This window comes from Hippichthys cyanospilos, chromosome 2, assembly GCF_059441005.1.
Source record: "Hippichthys cyanospilos isolate Australia breed blue-spotted pipefish chromosome 2, RoL_Hcya_1.0, whole genome shotgun sequence".
NCBI lineage: Eukaryota > Metazoa > Chordata > Actinopteri > Syngnathiformes > Syngnathidae > Hippichthys > Hippichthys cyanospilos.
This window is the reverse complement of record NC_142370.1, coordinates 17,913,941-17,927,897: the sequence shown is the minus strand read 5'-3', so window position 1 is coordinate 17,927,897 and position 13,957 is coordinate 17,913,941. Positions and strand designations below refer to the sequence as shown.

At 42.6% G+C, this 13,957-nt stretch overlaps 1 pseudogene; it reads left to right on the top strand.

Moving 5' to 3' along the window:
- Positions 1–12,914: 12,914 nt before the first annotated feature.
- LOC148427668 (uncharacterized) lies at positions 12,915–13,756 on the top strand (annotated as a pseudogene).
- The last annotated feature ends 201 nt before the right edge of the window (positions 13,757–13,957 follow it).

Sequence of the window (13,957 nt, the reverse complement as noted above, 5' to 3'; positions counted from 1 at the left end):
CCTTACAGTTCGAGGGACCGGAGTTCAAATCCACCCGGCCCGCGTGGATTCTCTTCAGGCTCCGGCTTCCTCCCACAATCCAAAAACATGCTTGCGTGCGTGTGACTGGGCGCATGAATACTTGTCCGTCTCTGCGTGGCCTGCAATTGTCTGACAAGCAGTTCAGGGTGTCCCTCGCCTACTGCCCATAGACAGCTAGGATAGGCACCCGCAAGCCTGCGACCCGTGTGAGGAACAGTGGCTGTAGAAAATGGATGGATGAATGGAAGTTGTACCAAGCCAAGCAAGATGTTAACATGCTCTACCGCCATCTTTCTGCATAAGAAAAAAAACTTTGCAAATGTAGTATATTTGGAGTTGCCTTGGGACGTGTGATCTCACACATCGTTTTTTTTTTTTTTTTCGTATTTCATCTCTAGACAGCACAAATATTGTACACTGTCTCTTCAAATTTGTGGGTACATGCAGGAATTCTGTTAAAAAAACACTTGAAGTAATTTTGTGCATCCCCATTTGTAAATCTGGACCAGTGATTGTAGTGATTTACTGGCCTGCACGCAAGAAAAGCCTTCCTGACTTAATTGATGGTACAAGGTGGAAGCGTGGCCCCACCAATAGTTACTCGCTGCTCTTCACAGAGGGAGCTTGCTATTTTGCCCTTGGCCAGCCGCCTAACATAATTGAAGCGCTTCTTATACTAGGCAGGCTTCTCAGTGTGCCGTGGGAGGACTCATTCACAACAGCTGTGACTTCCTCCCAGGCCAATTCGACACCGTCTGCCTGAGGAGGTCTACTTGCCGTTTCGTTTATACGTACTTCGCTGAGCTTCGACTTCCCAAACAAGCGCCTCAGACTCCTCTGGGTGAATGTGGGTGTCCTTCAATTTTTGGCCACCTGGGACTGTCTGCGCGAGTCAGGTGCACCACATTTAAAGGGATACGGAGGGCTCGCTCTGATTGCACAATGGGAGCCGGCTGCTTCAAAATGCACATGGTGGACACCACCTCAGTCTAACTATGCCGAGCTGCCAAATTGCCAAATCTCAGTCTGGCCCCACCCTGACCACATCCGCGCCTCGCCTATCACCAGTCTTGCGCCTGATCACAAAATTAGAGCCCAAAGAATTTTCTCTCTATTTTACTTCTGTGTCCTTTCTGCTTCTAGGTCTATTGCTCTTCGCGTGACAACGAGTTCAATGAAATTCTTGTTTTTGTACATCATTGACACGCTTACTTCAATTTTTGAAGTATATTTAACAATTCTGATTGTGGCATCAGAGAGGGCACAGTTCACAGGCAGTGAATGAAAGGTAAATTTGCATGTGTTCATGGGCTTCCGCTTTCAGCGTGGCATAACAACATCATTGTAGTTTCTGCTCTTGATAGTTCCCCTTGCTTCTATTGCTTCTTCCATTTCTCCTCAGTCAAAGGGTAGGCTGTGAGTTCCATTTTTCAATGGGAATGCCAGAAGGCCTTTGATTCATTTTTTAATAGACCCCTGAAGCACAAAGCACCATCCTCTGCCTTTTTATGCTTCCCCCTCTCCTTTGCCTCTCCTCATTGAAAAAGTCAATAGATCCACTATACCTTTCCCCTCTTTCTTTTTTTTTATAGAATCCAAACCAACATAGTAAGGCAATATGGTAGCCAAGCATTGTTTTGTGATTCACGATGCTTGGTATTTGTTTGTCTTGCCTGCTGCCCCTGCTGGTGTAGTTATATGTTAATGACAAGCGAGCACTAAAGTATTGGCAGGAGTAGTCGGGATGCAGCAATAGCTTAATTTGTGGAAATGCTGGCCTGCGCTCATGTTCCTCCATCTCCTCTGAGACAAAGATGGTAGGAGGAAGAGGAGGAGGAAGGCAGCCAGTTCATCTCATCCCGTTCTCGTCCTACTTCTCTTTTTATCACCCTCCCCCCCTTATCCCTGCACATTTTCCTCTCAGTCTTACGCCTACACATGTCGTGCGCTGTCTCTTGCAGCAAAGCTTCATGCCGTCGTGCCTGGATGTAAACCACCGCACAGTAAAAACATAACTTAAAGTATGCGGAACCGTACGCACGTGTGATGGGGCCCACTGTGCGCGGCGCAAGTGGTGGTCTCGTCTTGTCGACTAAAACCTCATTAAGATATGGCTAACAGGGGGCACTGTGACAGCCATGAAGACACTAACAAAGAAGAGTTTCAAAACTACTTTGACTCAGTAAGCTGCAATAATAATATTCAATTTTGCATCCGTCCATCCATCCATCCATCCATCCATCCAATTTTCAGAACCACTCATCATTTCTAAATACATTTGATAAACCTCATGTCCTATGATCATTCAAGTTTTGCCATAAATAACTGCCCCCTCCTCCTATAAATTAACTGTCAAATGAAGTTATAGATGTTCACAACATTGCCCTATTTATGAAAATGACTGGGATAAAGTGCTATCTACCAATAGGTTGTTTTATATGACTACTAAGCCTGGGAGTAAAAGTTGACCAAGTCAGGTGTGTCAAATTTTTAAATATCAGCTAAAAAATATCCAGCTCGAACGTGCGCTGGAGCCATGTTTGTGCCACCATTTTCTACAGGGACATATTTGCACACACATAGTGTTGTAATGATACCAGAGAGAAAGACACCTCCAAAAACCTGAGGATGTCAGAAGTGTTGATGTGCAGGCGCACGTTTTGCAGCACTTTATACTCAGTGTAGCTTTCGCCCGCAGTCAAGTGATATTCTAAATAGAGTCTACAGCATACAAACAACACTTACAAGAGTTAGAGAGTTAGAGAATCTCAGTAGATCCCAACGATCTAAATTCAACCAAGCGTTTATTTTTTTTTAACAGACTTTTTTTTTTTTTCAACAGACTTAACATTTCTCCCCAGTGTTCGTCAGGAGTTGTTTATGGTACTTAGGTCATGGTTTGTCCTTTTCAGCCGAATCAGAAAGGTGTTAGTACTGGTGAACTTCCATAAGCAATAGTTCATCCGCCATGTTGCGCGGCAAAAATGTGTGTTTGAGAGCACACAGTTGGACAATAAACATCAGTAGTAAATAATGCGCTCACAACTTTTGTTATGAATGCTGGCTTCCCTCGGGTTACAACTGGCCAGGAGGAACGAGCTTTACTGAAAGATGTGTATTAACACTTGTTTGCATTTTTATGACAGTGAAATCCCTGTTTTTATCCCCTTTATTGACTCCACTGGAATATGCTCCTGCATCAAAACCCTCGAAACGATGAGAGGTTTTAGACGGATAGATGGATGACGACATTATGAAGGGGGCGAGGCAGCCACACGGGTAGAGGTGTGGCTTCCATAAAATACACATTGATCTCCCTGTTTAGGAATATCAGCAACATACAACACATATTCATAAAGAAATTATGCCAAATGTGATTTATATGAATATATTTCAGGGGTGGCACAGTTGCAGTTTTGTTAGCACCTCCGCCTCGCAGTTCAAAGATCCCAGGTTCAATCTCCGTGTGGAGTTTGCATGTTCTCCACGTGCCCATTTGGGTTTTCCCCGGGCAAGATGGTTTCCTCTGATATTCCAAATGCATGCCCGACAAGTAGTGCTTTAAATTGTCCTTAGGTGTGGTTGGGTGTGTGGATGGTTATTTATCTATGTGTGCCCTACACTTGGTTGGTGTAGGGTTGGTGAAGTGGTTGGCAACCACTTCAGGATGTCCCCCGCCTACTGCCCAAAGACAGGGCAAGCACCAGCATACCTGGCACCCTAGTGAGAATAAGCGGAGTGTTTACAGCAGGATATGGGCCCTACAAGGACACTACTACATGTGTAGTGTACATTGGACAATGTGTGTGTGTGAACAAATTACGAGTTAGTGTTTGTTGACCTTAAATCATAATCACTAGTGTGTTTATGCTATCAGTAGTGTATCAATGCTTTAGTTTTTAAATATTCATATGTATAGAGATAAGAAATAATGATCAGTTGTATGTATTCACTATAACAAACAAAGAAAGAGTAGTTATGTCTATTGACCGCAACTCATGTCCAACCATAGGAGATTATGAAAGTAATAAAACAAAATCAATGTTATTTATTTTTTTTTGTTTTGTTTCAGGGGCACTCAATTATTTAATGGATTAATTGATAGGATAAACGAGTCTAAAGATATGATAGTTGCAACCCTAATGACCACCACTATTCGCAAATGTTCTGTTCGGAAAATTTAAAAAACACGCACATACACACGCACCCACACACAAAGGCAGAGTCAGTGAGTGAATGGCTGCATAATTAAAGCGACAGGAGGATTCATCAGACAGTCCCTGAACACTGGCTGTGACAGCGGACCTCTCCAGGCTGCACAGTGGCCCTAGCCTATCATAGTGTATTTGAAGGACAGGGACCAGCAGCCTCTGAGGCAGTCGAGGGAAAAATCAATATGTCTCTGGCAAGCACCATCATTAGTTGGAGCTGCTTTTACAAAAGAAGTCAGACTGCACAAGAGTTCTGTGGCATAGAGAGGCATTGTATTAGAAATGTGTGTTTGAGAACATTGCTTGAGAACACGGACAAAAAGAAATGATTTGTGAAATTACCAATGCGGTTGTTTTAGGTATCATAACCCCATAGTCAAAGTGTTTTTTTTTTTTGTCATGTGCACAATGTAAAAACAAGTTTCTCTGAAATTCATTGGAATTCCTCCTTTGCCATTCATACGAATGGCATATAAAATAAGGTGCCAAGTTAAGACAAAACAGAGTAAAATAGTAACAGAACACATGTGTGAAGTGTAAATAGGTAGGTTGTGTACAGATTTCTACAATACTTCCTACAATACTATGTGTGCATGCTAGGTTAAATAATGTGCATATGTGCATGATAGGTTAAATAGAGCTAATTACAAGTAGTGTGCAAGGAATGAGCAGCGTGAACAGTCTGATATTAGGCACAAGGTCTTGGCACAGTCCCAGTTGTATGGGGTAGTTGGTGGTATTATTTAAATGATATTGTTTCAGATCTGTTGAAGAGGGGCAGAGGGGAAGAAGAATCTATTAGTTTTGCATTTTACACTCCTGGAGGAGAGTGCAACCGTCTGCATTGGGGATGGGTCAGGTCCTGGACGATGAAGGCAATTCTCCTGTGGACTCGATGCTGAAAGATCCTCCGCAGAGGGAGCAGGGGAGTCCCGGTGATCTTAGATGCTGTCTTGACCACTCACTGCAGGCGTTTGCAGTCCATAACAGTAGAGCTGCCGTATCACACAGTGATGTAGCTGGTTAGGATGGACTCAGTAACACAGCTGTAGAAGGTGCTGACGATGGGGAGGTTTTTCAGCCTTCTTCCCCATCTGTGCAGTGCGGAGGTCCTCCCTGATGTGAATGGCCAGGTACATAAACCTGCTCCCCCTCTCTACTTTCCAACCTGAGCAGTAGCTGATGAGTCCTCTTCTCTTTCTTCATGTCCATCACAGGGTGCAGAGGATGGGACTGAGAACACTCCCCTATGCTGTGCAGTTGTTGACGCTGGCAGGTCCTGTTCTGTTCACTATCCTGACAAACTGAGGCCTGCCAGTCAGAAGGTCCTGTAGCCGGCCGTAGAGGGTAGCGTGTAGTTTGTGAGTTTTGGGGGATGACTGTATTGAACGCAGAGCCATAGACAATAAAGATAATCCTGAGGCAAGAGTCCGATTTCTCCTGGTGCGTAGGCAAACTGACAGGGCGATGACATCCTTGGTGGACCAGTTGGATCAGTAGGCATACTGAAAGGGGTACATTGTGTATGCTGCTCTAAATGTAGGTCAGCAGCACTCTCTCGAAGCACTTCATAATGATTGGGGTGAGTGATACTTTTCGGTAGTCATTCAGGCAGGTGGAGAAGGGTTCTTCTTGGGGAGGAGCACGATGGTAGTCTTCTGATGGAGACAGCTCTCTGGCTGAAGGAGTGGTTGAAAATGTAGGTAAGTAGTTTCTGTCAGCTCATTAGCACAAGCTCTGAGTGCTCTTCCAGGGATATTATCTGGCCCTGGGGCTTTGCGGGGGGAGATTCTCCATAGAGTCCTAAATACATCTAGAAAAACTAAGCGTCATTTGAATAGAAGGTTGCGGGATAAACTGCTTATTAGAAATAATATTGAAACTCAAGCCAACATCAAGCGACACTATGTTCATTATCATTTCAATCCTCTCCTGGGGGAGTTGGGGGAGGATGCTTCAGGCTGGTATGTCAATATTTTAAGTAAACATTTCTGATACGCAACCTTAGTTGAAAACCATTAATGGTGGATTTCACCAGTGGTACATATTCTGGAAACTTGGTTGGTAACATTTAAGTTTAATAATAAGGGATGATGCAATGACAATGAGAAAGATCTGCCAGGCATGGAGGGCAGCATGTGTATGGTAAGTGAGAAAGTAATGCAAGTGCTTACGTGTTGTTGTGGAAAAGCCCACTGTGCAGCGTGTGAAGGTTATGTAGCGCAGAATTATAATAATGGTGAAGTGGTTAAGTAAGTGATGATGAAAGAGGTGTCAAAATGGACAGGTGATAGGACTGTGGAACATGGGTGTTCCCCTAGCTGTGCAATGCATGACAATACAATGAAGGTGCCGTGGGAGTAATCTGTAACTTTTGCAACATGTCATACGATAATTTTTGCAGTCCATATGAAAAGGAAAAGTGATAAGTAAAAATGATCTAGATATGAAAGATGGTAGAGCGGATCAGATACACTTGATGTTGTCAAAAACAGTTGCCAAAAGTTACTTGGACAATTTAAGACTTTATTTTTTGGCGGTATATAGTCAGTACTGTTTTACCACAGAGTGCCGGCATGGCATTGCCCAGTGCCATAAAACTTCATGGATGAATCATAGCTTTGTACACTAGAGACAGCCTATAGAAAAAGATATCATGTGAGTTAAGGATGATATAAGTTACGTTTACATTTTTTTTTCTTTTTTTTTTTTAATCGGATTACCCAGATCCACACTCCATTTGGGAAGGTGACAGACTGGCGGTAAAGCACCAACTTTTTGCCAACTGTCAAAAGAAATTAAAATGAGAAAAATAATAGTAGTAGTAGATGTGTTAACAGCAGTAGAAAAAAAAGTAACATTAGAAGTAGTAAAAGAAGATAAAAAGGTGTAAAGAAGTACAAGTAGGGTCCAGTCCCAAAACTCACACATCCATTAGCACTCATTAGCACATTCCTGTCAAGCGTGTGAATGTGTAGGATACCCTGATTTTTGTAAGTGCTCTGTCGCCCTGCCCCTTTAGCGGTCTTCTTACAGACTTAGGCTGAGCCCATATCCACGGGCACGCAGCTGAAGGGTTAACTGGAAGGGAGAGCTGGAAAATGGAGATGTTTGATGAAACTTTTTAAGTTGAAGTCTCCAAACATTACATATTTTTTGGCATTTATACGTGTGTAAGTATGTAGTGTGGGTATTGGGATCAAGTGAAGAGCAAGAATGAAAAGAAGAAGGTGAACAAAAAGAAGAAGAAGGTGAAGATACAGAAGGTGAAGAGGATGAAGAAGGCGAAGATGAGGAAAAACGTGTAGGTCAAGAAGGTAAGGGAGATGAACAAGAAGATGAAGAAGAAAAAGTATAGATGGTGAAGAAGATGAACAAGAAGAAGGTGAAGAAGACGAAGAAGGTGAAGAATATGAAGAAAGTGAGTGAAAAAGGTGAGGACATAGACGGTGAAGAAGAAGGTGAGGAAGAAAAACGAGTAGGTAAAGAAGAGAGGGTGAAGAAGAAGGTGAGGAAGAAGAAACAGCGAGGCAAAAGAAGCTAGAAGGTGAAGAAGAAGAATGTTAAGGCAGTGAAGAAGGTGAGGAATAAATTGAAGAAGATGTTGAAGACAGTGAAAAAGAAGGGAGTAAGAAAAATAAGGCGTGGAATAAGAATTAAGTGAATGCGAAAATTGTGGAAACAGTTGAAAAAGAAGGGGAGGAAGAGGAAGATGGTGAGGAAGAAGAATGCACGGAAAAAGAAGGTGAAGGTCAAAATGGGGAGAAAGTGAAGGTGGGAAGAATGAAAAGAATATCAAAGGTGAATGTGAGGAAGAAGAAGTTGAAGAGGCTGAAGTAGTATAAAAAAGTATGCTTATTATTAATCTTTTCTTTTCCTACTTTGTATGTTATGATTATCTACACCTTTTTTAAGAACTCCTTCCTATTTGGTAGTTTTCCTTTCAGGTTGGCTAGCACTTTCTCTCCCTGGTTTTTGTTCTTGTGTTCCTCTAGATTCTTGTAGTAAAAGACTAATGAGTTGTTCAATGACTCTCTTACTGCTTCAATCGGTCATTCAACAAAATATAAAAAAGTATGAACGTGTTATGAATGGATAGAAACAAGGGTGGGTTATATGATGGGCGTCGATTAGAAAATGGCAGGACGCGCCGGGAAGTTTTCCTATAGCTTAACATGTTCCGTTTCGCGCTTCCGAGACCCCCCCCAAGATGTATCGGACAAAGGTGTGCACTTGTCCACACGCGCAAACTTCATGGTCCGTCAAAGACCCGGAACAATATTAGTTGTGTGAACAATTGGCGATGCGGTGTTGTTTGGGTCATTGCGTTTCATTCTCTTGTGTGGCCATGCGTAGGCAACAAAGTGCAGTATCAGTGTTTGAGAGTGAGAGTCAGTAAGTAGGCTTAGTGAGCGCTAAGTGGAGCGGCTCGAAAGAGAGTTGGACACGTGTTGGTTCACTCACTCGCCGGCCCAATGCCGCCTTTTAACACACTCTTGATGAGCGAATGACTAAAAGTTATGGACAGGAGGATCATTCCACTCATCTGCCCACATTGAGAGACTGAGGCTGAGTCAAAGGCGTTGGAATCAAATGTTCTACGCGCTGCAAAAAGATGCAGGCACGCCCACGGCACTACAGCTGAATTGTCGCGTTAATTGTGAGTGTGCAGGTCGAGTAAGTGTACATTTGTATGTAAAGAGCCAAGAGTGTACGTTAAACATTTTCATGATTTGGCTACAACAGTGGATATTTGTGCTTTTTTATGTCATTAACATCAGTAAGTGGGCAAAAAAAGAAGTAAGAGCGGGATTTTTCCAGCAATTTCCTACCCGTTTTGCACAAATCTATTTGGCAGTTATACTGTAGAAATGGAAAGCATTCTTGCACTTATCAAAAGAAAAATAAAATGGCTGGTATTTTGCTATCATTTAAATGCACCAAGGCCGTTAGAATATCAACATAAGTGCTGAATGATCAAACCTCTTTCTTCAAAATTTCAAAAAGGACATTACATTTCATGATAGAAATGTTCATATTTTCATCATTGATGTTCACAGCTGCTACTTGCTAGATGCTGGTAAACCATACTTCCTATGTTCGTAAGACACTAAAATTATATTCACTGCTGGGAGCCAGTTCCCTCCCTATAATGCCCTTCAACTTCTGTTCTCACCGTTTCATGGTATTGTTTAGTTTTTTTTTTCAAAATTTTATTTCCTACCCTTGAAGAAGGTTTGAACATCGAGGGATACTAAATTCCCGTAGCCGTTTTCAGCAATGAGAAGCCTTTAACTAATTTGATCACAAAATTAAGGGTCAAAGGTGTTTTTAAAGGTATTAATTGACTCCATGTTGCATTTTTAGACAAACGTTAGCATGGTTGGGCTGCAGCTCTGCGCTCAGCCCTTTTCTGTAGGCAACCCACACAGCAGCACAGGTGCGCCACCCCCCGCCGTCACGGCACGTTGAGGGGCCAATATCCCCGGGGAGGCTCGGCACTATCGTGTTGCACATGATTAATGCAGGGCCCTTGTCTGTTGGAAACGCTGAAGGAGACTGCGAGCCTCGGGGCATAAACAGACCCGCTTCCCAAAGTGGGATGTGGCCCCATCTCGGCATGCTTGACCGGAGTACTTGGGGGTGTTTTGCAAACCGTGCGGAGCTACTGTAGTGGTTCATGTAAAGATGAAAGCGGTTGACCTTGTGAAGTTCAAAGTTTTCCCTCTCTGTCACCCTCGTGTTGTCTTCCACCTCTTTCCCCACCTGTCAAGCTGGCTTTATCTTTGAATTCCGGCATCTTTGCATACCCTCGTTCCTTCCATTTGTCTCCCCAAGCCCTCGCTGCTTATGTGAGCGGCATATTCATTTTCTTCGTCAAAAGGTCACCTGCGGTTCAACTGCCTCTGTGGGTAAATAACCAGAGGCCCTGCAGTCACAAGACAAAACATTTCCCATTGTTCACATCCAGCAAGTTTACTGTGTCAATATGACATCTGAAACACCCTCTTCTGGATCTGTGGCTTTCGGGTGATTCTTACCGTTAGACCACATCGAATGATACGCACTGCACAAACGTGACAGAAATCGTATCAGGTTAGGGGCTTCATTATTTCAGATCAATATTAATCAGTTATGATTTAGGAAGTGGTTGGGTCTGTAGCGTAAGATATTAGCCAACATTCTTGAACATTGTTTTCCAAAGTAACAGCAATTGCTTGACATAATATCGAGGGATGACCATCATTTTTTTCATGGATTATTCACAAGGACCAGGACATATTATTTGGTACGCGCCCTTCTTTTCATTAAAAAATCTCAAGATCCTTCTCAGTGTCGTCCCACATTAGCAGCACACTCTCTGCGTGTGCGCACAGCCAGCCTGTGTTTTCGAAATGTTTCGTAACTCCATCAGTTATGGTTTGCATTGTTTGTTTGGGCCCCAGTTTAAGTACAAGTACAAGAGTCCAAGGAAGTCAGAGGTAAATTAACCATCAACTGAATAAAACTGATCAGTAGCAAATGATCAACTAATTGTTGTGCAGTGGTGGTAGTCACAGGGACAGCAGTTTTAGTTGCTCAGTTGATCAAGTGGTGCATTCCAATACCTGCCCTGTAAAACTTGTGCGAGCCCCAATATGTGCAGTTTCTCACTGCATCTATTCTGTGCTCTGAATTTAAGTGCTCCTCGGTGCATCAGTGTAATTAGATGGATCTGCGCAGCATAAGGAAATGGTGCATGCTTGATGATAAGCATGATCTCCGGTGGATGATATTCACTTTCATTTTCCTTAGAAAAAGATTAAGTCAAACATACGGGGCCAGCTAAAAAGAAGACGTTAATTTGATATTCCAAAACATGAATTGCTTGGAGCCTCTTATTTCCCTTGTTGGCTCCCAATCATATGTGGTGCTACTCTTTTTTGTTTGTTTTTTTAAGACGCAGAGTGGAATAATTAGAGTTGCCGTTACTTGCATGCTCACTACGGCGTCACAGAGAGACCATACTTTAGGACCATGCGCCAAGTTTAGTCTTAAACTGAACAAAAAAAATAGTGCCTGAAACTTAAAAAAAAAAGAAAAAAAAAGATGAAAATTCTAATTTTATTGCAATTACACTTCACATGCCAATAACAAAGCCTTTTCCTCTGGGTCATCCGTGCACTCCCTGGCATCACCTCACAGCCCCCAGGGGGGCCCGGCCCACTATTTGAGAAGCACTGCTTCAAGGGAAAATGCTTGTGGCTGGATATATTATTGTAGGTTTGTGTAAACTTGCATAAATGCTTGTATTCCTCATTTCATGCAATGTTTTTCCAGAGTTTAAATATGCAAGGTACTCTGCCACTAGCGGAGGCCCACCTCATACGGTGCACTTCACACTTTGTTTGTCTGTCATCGCTGCTCTCAGAAATATCACGTCGGTAAATTTTGGGTCGGACAATGCAAGACTGGGCTGCTTCTGTTATCGAATCTCGTTGGGCAAGGCCCAGCGCCATCAGATGGCTTGATTGTTGCAGTCCTGCCAGGCTCACAGGCGACAGATGGACACAGTGCGTCAGAATAGAAAAGACTCACGTTTTATTTCAACTGATGCTCAAAATTCCTTTTTGGACTGGTAAACAGAGCCTCTTACGGTCATGTCCAGCTCCATGTTTGCTTTGCCCGCGTAGTAGCAGAGCACATGTAAACTGTCACAAAGCATGCATGTAAGAAAGAGTATTTCACATGCCATTAGGTCTTGCAGAATAAAGTTAGGTTTCTTCTGTAAATTCTTTGTCAAATTGTCACAGTTTTATGCAACACTTGTTTGATCTTAGTTCTGCCTCTCACCTGTCTTGATATGCTTATGTTCCAATCCTGTCTGGTTTTATATAAATAACAAGAATCATCTCCTACCTGCTTAAATATATATATATATATATATATATATTTTTTTTTTTTGCCGGTCCCAAGCCCAGATATGTACAGAGGGTTGTGTGAAGAAGGACATCCAATGAAAACGTCTGCCAAATCAAATATGCGAATCAAACCTATGACTTCAATACCGGAGCAGTCGAGGTCCAGGTAAACAACAACCGCCTCTTGTGCTTTTCACCTACAGGGTCCTGGTAGAAATTTTGCAGCTTTTTGTGGAAGGAGAAAAGGAGGAAGGTGTGTCCACAGGAAGAGCGAGAAGAGGAACACGAAGAGTGTAGAGCTGAAAGAAGGGATCTTGAAAGTGACAGGAAAAGTTAGAAAGTTGGTTGACAGGATGCAGAGAAGTAAACTAGATATACTGTGTGTCCAGGAAACCAAGTGGGAAGGCAACAAGGCTAGAGGTAGGGTTCAAGTTATTCTGTTATGATGTAGATGGGAAGAGAAATGGAGTAGGAATGATCTTGTAAGGAGAGTTAATTGAGTACGTTCTGGGTGTTTAAAAAGTGTCTGATAGAGTGGTGAGTATCCGACAGAGTGATGAGTCTAAAGCTAATCTAAAGCTCCACAAGTAGGATGTGAGTTGGAGGAGAAGCAAAATTTATCGTAAATACTTTCTTCCAGAAGCGGCATGAACATCGGGTGACCTGTAAAATTGGTGGTAGGCGTACACAGATAGACTACATCTTGTGCAGAGACACAATCTTATGGAGATCAGCGACGGCAAAGAAGTGACAGGTGAAAAGTGCAGCCAGACAGAATATGATGGTGGTGTGTCGGATGACCCTGATGGTGAAGAAGATGAAGAATGCAAAGACATAAGAGCTTAAAAAAGGAAGTGTTGTATGACCTTTAAGAAGGAAGTGTTGTATGACCTTTAGGAAAGAATTGAGAGAGGCTGTAAATGGCCAAGAGGTGCTTCCAACTGACTGGAGCACAACAGCTAATGTGATCAGAGAGACAGGTAGGAGAGTACTTGGTGTGTCATCTGGAAGGAAAATATATAAGCAGACATGGTGGTGGAATGAGAAGGTGCAGGACTGTATAGAGAGAAAAAGGCCAGCTAAGAAGAAGCGGGACACTGAAAGGACCTAAGAAAGAAGACGGGAGTACATTGGCGTGTAACGTAAGGTGAACGCAAAGGTGGCAAAGGCCAAACATAGGGCTTACAATGACTTGTATGCTAGGTTGGCAAGGCAGAGAGGCAGAAATAGGAAGGACATGCACTGGTCTGACTCTGTGATAGGGTTGTGCTTTGTAAAGCGCCTTGGGTTTTGTGAAAGGCACTATATGAAGGCATGCATTATTATTATTATTATTATTATTATTATTATTATTATTATTATTATTATTATTATTATTATTATGCAGGCCGTCAGGGCTATCAAGGATCAAGATGGAAACGTCCTGAGTGATGCCAGTAGTCTAATGGGAAAATGGAAAGAGTAATTTAAAGAGTCAATACATGAGGAAAATGAGAGAGAATGAAGAGTAGAAGAAGTGATTTTGCTAGAACAGGAAGTAGCAAAGATTAATAAAGATGAAGTGAGGAGAGGATGAAGAGTGGGAAGGCACTTGGCCCCGATGAAATACCTGTAGACTTATGAAAGTGCTTTAGAGATGCCCATTTTTAAGAACAAGGCAGAGTTGTAACTACAGAAGAATAAAGTTGATCAACTTGGCTCATAGAATGGGAAAGAGAGGCTGAAGCGAAACGAAGGACAGAAGTGAGCATTTGTGAACAGCCGTATAGTTTTGTGCCAAAATAGAGCACTTACAGATGCAGTATTTTCGTTGAGGATGTTGAT